The sequence below is a fragment of the Gavialis gangeticus genome, unplaced genomic scaffold (assembly GCF_001723915.1).
Source record: "Gavialis gangeticus isolate Ggan-Ray unplaced genomic scaffold, GavGan_comp1, whole genome shotgun sequence".
Taxonomy (NCBI): Eukaryota; Metazoa; Chordata; order Crocodylia; family Gavialidae; genus Gavialis; species Gavialis gangeticus.
Window position 1 is genome coordinate 90596753 of NW_017729034.1, and position 7412 is coordinate 90604164.

Here is a 7412-nt window from a genome sequence, read left to right on the forward strand (position 1 = left end):
ATGATCCAGGAAAATAGTGTAACTAAAGTGGAGGAGTGACCAATGTAGCAAACCCAGGCACTGTCTTTCTGGGGGGTGGTTCCAGAAAAACAGACACTGCCACTGGCGATGTGGCAGTCAGCACTGCCCTGAGTGCTTCTGCTGCCCTGCTGCTGTGTTATGTCTCTGATCCAAGAAATATATGAGAAGTGACGGGTTTTTTGGTAATACTTTTCATTCAACCAAGCTTCCAGCAGAAATAAAACTTTTATTCACTTGTTGAGAACTTATTGCCACATGTAGCTATACAAGATCTTTGCTGCAATTACACTTATAAAACAGAGTCAGTCTCAGTGGTTAGTGGTAGTTATCTTTTATTTCTGCTCCATCATTTTTTACTTATTAAAATGGTACTGTCCACAATGTTCAAATCTCTTTAATGATACAGCAGTCAAAAGTTAGATTATGCCTCAGCAGTGACTGTAAATTGGGAATTCGGAATTTTGCTATTGACTTTAATGGGACCAGGGCTTAATTTCAGGTATTCAAATATCTGCTAACAAAGAAGGCCTGAAGTACATACTTAAGTGCTTTCTGGTCTTAAGGCTAGCCGCAGCATGCTTTAAACCTCAGTTAATATCATTTAGATTGGTGTCTAATATAAAATAAAGAAATTCTTAGCTTTTAATTTTTTAGCTACTAAATCTTTATTGAAGCTGAAAATAGATGAATAATATAAGTTTTTGCACAACACAAAAATTCTTACTTGAACATAATCATTAGCAAAATGTAAAATACAATAAAAGCTCTGTTAACTGGCATCCATGGGGAATGGGGGGTGCCGGTTAATCAAATATGACGGTTATCTGAGAGTTATACTTATGTTTTTTTTCAAGAAAGAAACTAAACCTTCATTTTAACTGTGATAAAACAACTTTTAATATAACATTTTAATATAACATTATTATAACTTTTAATATAACATTTAACTATGATATAACAACTTCAAATATTGTAACTATTTTAACTTTAAATATTTTAACTATGATATAAGAAATAATAAAGTAAATAGTATACTATTACTGCCCCTCAGCTGCTTCTGAAGGCACCTTGGGATCAGAGGTTGCCTCAGAACTTGGCTCTGCTTCAGAGTGTGGCTCTTCTTGAGGATCATCAACATCAATACTAGTATCTGATCCTTGACACAAGCAGCCTGGCTCCTTGACACAAGCTGCAGAAGCTCTTTGAAGCAACCTGCAGATATCTGCCTGCTTGCAAGTCACTTGCTTTTTTTCAGAAAATTGTTGTGAACAACATGAAGTTGCATCACTTCCTGAGCAGAATAAGAAGACTGCTGCTCAGCAAATTTCAAGAATGTTTCCAGACATTGTGTAGCAGTAGCCCAAGCCACTTTAGTTTCTTCACTGTGGTCTTCTTCTGAGTCTTGTTCAGGTGCACTAGATCTGTCAGGATGCACAACCTTTTCTATAATTTCAGCATCAGTAAGGGTTTGTGCAACATCAAGGTCTTGATCAACGTTCACCCACTCTTCAAATTCAGTATCTTTGAGTTTAGTGAGTGGGTTAGTGGAGTCAGCATTTTGAAGGACATCAAGAATCTCTTTTAATGATTCTTTTTTCTGTCTCACATTGAAACCTGCAAATTCTTCTTCATCAGAAGATCCCTCTCCAAACATCACTGCTGCTCACAATTTTCTCCAAGCCTTCCTTAAAGTTGTACTCTTCACAGAACACCAGGCACATGCCACATTGAAAATGACATCCTTAATGGTGTACTGTGACTGAAATTCTTGGAGACTGCCTTCATAGTTGAGAAGCTTCCTCCTAAAATCCCTTCTGTAGGTGGATTTCAGGTTTTCAATAATTCCCTGATCCATAGGCTGTATGAGTGAGGTGACATTTGCAGGCAGGACGATGGTAAAAATATTTCCAGACACTAACTCTGTTTCAGGAGGGTGAGCTTCACAGTTATCTAAAATCAGAATAACTTTTGTGTCTTCTGGTTTTCCAAGTTTCTTCAGATGCTCTTTCACTGCTGGTACAAAGACATAGTGAAACAAGTGCAAAAATATTTCCTTGTCCATCCATGCATTAGGTTGTGCCTTGTACTCAACAGGTAGATAAATGACACCCTTGAATGCTATTGGTCACCTGAATTTTTCCACCACTAGCAACTTGAATCTATGTGTGCCTGCTGCATTTGCACACATAAGCACAGTCAGGTGGTCCTTGCTTTGCTTAAAACCAGCTGCACAAACCTCACCTGCACCAGCCAGGGTAGAAGTTGGCAAACAATGTCAAAAAGGGCCAGTTTCATCAGCATTGTAGATCTGCTCTGGGATTATGCCATGCTCCACAACCAATTCCTGGGAAAATTCACAATATTTTTCAGCAGCCTCATGATCACCAGATTTTTTTTCCTCCAGACACATCAAGGCTTCTGATACCATGGCAAAGTTTGAAGCAAGACAACCATCCATCTGAAAAAATGCAGGTCATTCCCATTTGTTCATAGAAGTCTTTTGCTTTTTTGATCAGCTTGGGCCAGAAATTGGAGCTCCCTCCAAACATTTAAGGCAAACCATTCATACAATCTCTTGTTGTTGCCCTGTGGGGTCAGGCCAACTCTCAGGATCTCAATATTGCACTTTTAGACAGGAGGGTGACACAATTGCACATATACAAACACTCAAAGCAATTACATGCATACACACACACACAGTACCAACCCAGGCACATACACATTCAAACCAGCTGAGGCACATGCACACCTATCACCAATTCAAGCACATACACTATACACCCAAAAGTTAGACAAAAATCAATTGTCCATACCCGCACACTCAGTACACATACACAGATCACTAATTCATATATCATGCACACAATGACATATATACACACTGACCAGTTCACACACATACAACCCACCTACACATACACACAGGTAAGTTCCTAACTTGGATGGTACAGCTTGGGGTACCTCGGATACTTGGGGGAAGGTTAAAGTAAGAGACAGAGAGTTAAAGTGTAGGGAGTGAAAGTTGCCAGAACCAGTGGACTAGAGAGAAGCAAGCTGAGGAACTGAGGCTTGGGTTTACTTACGATCAAGTGGCCCCAAGTTTACTCGAGATCACTGGTGCAAGGGAAAGAAAAAAAAAAGGCTTGTGGCAAGGAGGAGACAGCCAGGAAAGAGAGAGAGACAGAAACCTGGGAGCATGGGGCTGAAAACTGAGGCAGACAGCTGAGATATTGGGGGGGAGGGGCAGATAAGTGGTGGCAAGGAGGAGACAACCAGGAAAGAAACTGAGGCGGAAACCTGGTGCTCAGGACAGGTGTTGGAGGTGGCAGTGAGCCAGAAGCAGGAGAGGGAGAAATGAGACAGAAGTTAGAGGAGCGAGGAGCAGAGATTGGAGCAGGGCCAAACCATAGTAAAGCAAAACCCAACTTAGGGGTCCAAATAACAGTTTTATTAAACAGACAACACACTATACAGCCCCATGAAGTTATTGGTTCTCACACACACACACACACACGTGTGCACACGCACACAAGCACTCACAATGGCAGTAGGAGAAAGAGGCTCAGTGGAAGGGTTGGAGTCCAGGTGAGGAAGAGAAGCAGAAGCCAAGTCCTTGGTTGAAGAGGGGGTGGGGGGTGATAGCTACCTATCCAGGCTGGAAAGGGGTCCTTGTCCAGTAGGTGTTGTCCTGGGGGCGGTCACTGGCAGGGCCTCAGGGTGTATAGATGGTGTGGCGTGGTGCTAGTCCAGATAGAAAGGGCATCCCAAGGAGTCCATCTTCACTACCCCTTTTATGGGGCAGACTACCTCTGATCTCTTACGGAACAGCCTGTCCAGGCAAGGTCAGTCCTACTCCAGAGGGTTCCAGGTGTTCTTACTGAGCATGTGCAGCCTTGGCAGAATGGTGGGTTGCTTCATCTTTTGTTTCTTGAATGCTGAGGGTGGTTCCAAGGGCTGGGTCATTGGTCCAGGTATTGGTGTTGATGGTTCGGTCATTCAGAGGGAGCTATTTTTAGACCTACTGCCATTGTCTCTCAAGCACCCTCATTCATCCCCACTCATTCATGAACCAAGTTACATAGGAGGGGTTATAGGTTACACAACATAGGTGAGTTATAGGTTACACAACTGGGCATGTGGATAAGATGGAGGCTTGGCATTACAAGATGGAAACTTGACATGACTTATGCTAATTTACATATATAGGCCTAAAACAGTGATTACACAATATAAAAGCAGTAAAAAAAATCAATACAAACATAATAATTATCACTTATAAAACAGTGGATATCTATATCAAAATAGCAGGGTATTTATTAGCAAAGAGGCGAGAGAGCAATAACATTTACTACCTAAAATAAAATGTTAAAGCTTATCCTACATCTTAGCTTACTTATACTTATCTATAGGGAATAGAGGGCAAGAGGAAAAAGTCAGAAATGGTTGGGGAAGGGATGGGAATGCATTTTAAAATAAATTTAAAAAAAGAAAGACTGGGGGTTTTGCTGCATTGTCTAATTGTTCCAGTTTTGGTTTGTGCAGAGTATGGCATTGCTCAATTGCTTTACTTGTCTCAGAATTCGTCATGAACTGAAGTAACTCTGCCCTCTGTGCCTTGATGTTGTAGATCATAGACGAGCCAACATTGAACTCCTGCATCAACCTGTTCCTGTTTTCTTCTTTTTCCAGGTGCTTAATTATGTGTAATTTCTGCTTAATCATCAAAACAACACACTTTTGCTTCTGCCCTCTGCTTGTTGATGGAGTATTGCTAGCCATAGTTGCAGGATGGGTGAAATATTCAGCAATAAAGTCACAACAAAAACACAAGCTCAATGTGTTCACAACATGATCAAAATGGTGGATGGTGGATGAGACTGCTGCTAGTGACACTGCTCAGCAGCATCCCGATTGGCAAAATGGTGTCTATGACAGATGCCAGTTAATAGAGAATTCCAGATGGTAAAGTGCCAGATAACGCAGCTTTTACTGTATTTGTGTTATGGACTTCTGGAAAAGTACAATTATCTATATTTCAGCTTTTAGAACATTTGAGCATCAAATAGAAACTAGCCAGTATATAGTTATTGACAATTATATAAAAAGGTTATGTACTTCGAGGTAAATATCAAGGGAGAGATCCATTCACCACATTTGTGCTATATAATATTATTTAAAAAATAAATGTTGGTAGAAGAATATGTGAAAAGTATATTTAATTGCTTATATCATAAGAATGCTTCATAATTGTAGTAGGAGAAGAAAATAGCAATTTAACATTAAAATGAGCATAAAGAAATATATGTGCATGATCTCTGTGGGGTAGGGGAAGGAGGAATCAGTCAAACTATTCAGTTTTCAGGCACTGAAACCTTCAGTACACTCATGCAAATGATGAGAAGAATCATTATAATATGAACAAGTGGAGAATACTAATGCCTAGCCCTAGAAACTTTGTCTTATACTTTTTAAAAATTGATTGTAGTCCTCTTGGAAAACCTGGTATATACTTATCAGTAATTTATTCAGGTAGCAAATACCTGACCTTCCTGTTTGTCAGGTAATTAGTAGGTCAACCTGATTGCTAGAAATAAGAATACTTAATACCCAAGGGTAATACTGAGAGCTGTCCAGTTCTCTCCTTCATGCTAGTGATGATAATCTCCTTATAAAGAACCAATCTCTGTATTTCACCAGTAATGGTTGAACAACTTCATTTAGGTATTGATTGTTTTATAAAATGTGCCCTAACATGTCCCCAGGTATATATGCAAAATGTAATAACTTGCACAGAAGTAATGCCCCACAGTATAATAGAGTACATGCAAAGGAAATTGTGCATGGTGTGCAGAAATCATTCAATGGAGAGTAGAATGGATGTTAAAGTAGAAACTCTTCTATGATGGATTGATGCATAATTGATCTTCTCATCTGTGATACAACTAAATTAAAAACAGTGCACAGCTTTTGTTGGAATATTTGGACACAACAGTTTCTGAATTAAATAAAATGAAAAGGGCCTTCCTTTTTTTCTCCTAATTCTCACCATACCTTTATCAAGAAAAGCCATGTCAACACTCTCAAACACTTACCTCCTAATAATCAAACTATTCTACTGAAACAGATACATAACATAAAAGAATACCATTGGATTTGCTTCTTGAGGAGACATCACTAACAAGTTGTCAGTGTGTATTACTTCTTTTTTTCCCCTTCAAATTGTATATCTTCTTTCTGAATCAATACCAGTACCTAGAGCAGGAACAGCACGTGCCTTCCAGCAGCAGAGGGGGCACGGCTGCACTGGCAGCAGTGGGAGCGCAGCAATGGGAACCCTGGGGTGGTAAGTGCAGAGTTCCCACAGACACCACCGACACCATCAGCGGTGGGAGGGGGGATGGCAAGCGCCAACAAGGATGTCAGCAACCACCCTCAGGCACCAACAGCAGTGGCAGCAGCCAGTGGCGATCATGGACCACACGCAGATGCCGCCAGTGGTGTTGGCAGTGGAGTAGTGACTGGTGAGAGTGTTGATGGAGCCTTTTTGCAGGGGGCGTACTGCCATGCTCAGGGGTGCACATGCATCTGCGTGCACACCCTACGCATCGCCCCTGACCTAGAGCTTTGTGTGCATTGATTCTAGTCACTTCATAAAAGATTCTATAAGCAAGATACAGTACAATTATGTTTGATTTGTGATTAATAAACAGACTCCAAACTCTCATTTTGCTCAACTATAAGGAAATAATACAACTAGATTTTGTTTGGCATGTATCACGATGAGTGAGCAACTAAAAATGAAAGACATAATTATCAATGACACTGAATATGTCTTCACTACATGATGCAGTCACCTAACATGGGTTTAAACAAGTTAGCTCAGGTATTGAAGCATAGGTATTTTAACATAGTGCTCCACCTGTGATTAATGCACTGTGGTTTCCACATATTAAGTTTAGTACCTGTAATAACAGGTACTAACTAAATGCACAGTAATTTGTGCTACTGCATGGTAGTGCCAACATACACCTTTTAAATAATACTAATGTGCAGTAGACTAATTCTACTGTGCATTAGTGCATGGCTTTCACCAGGATGCAATAATTCACAGTAGCATTAGTCTACTGCACATTTAGTGACTTGTGTAGATGCATACTCTCAGTAGGTTTACGTAGCCTAGGTGGAACAGCACACTACATGGATGTCTTGCTTCTAATGTCTAAAATGCCTTGTACTGAGCTATTTTGGGTAGCTTTACATGATATTAGGGCCTTGTTACATGTTGCACTTCGAGCTGCCCAAATGTTGATAAGTGTTAGTGCTAGCTCAAGTTCAGAGCAGTCACACCTTAAAGCTAAAAACCTTCTCTGATTGATATTTCTCTTTATGAT

The 7412-nt window shown here is 40.3% G+C and overlaps 1 pseudogene; it reads right to left on the reverse strand.

Annotated features, from left to right (window-relative positions):
• Positions 1-1258: 1258 nt before the first annotated feature.
• LOC109304264 lies at positions 1259-4800 on the reverse strand (annotated as a pseudogene).
• Positions 4801-7412: the final 2612 nt, after the last annotated feature.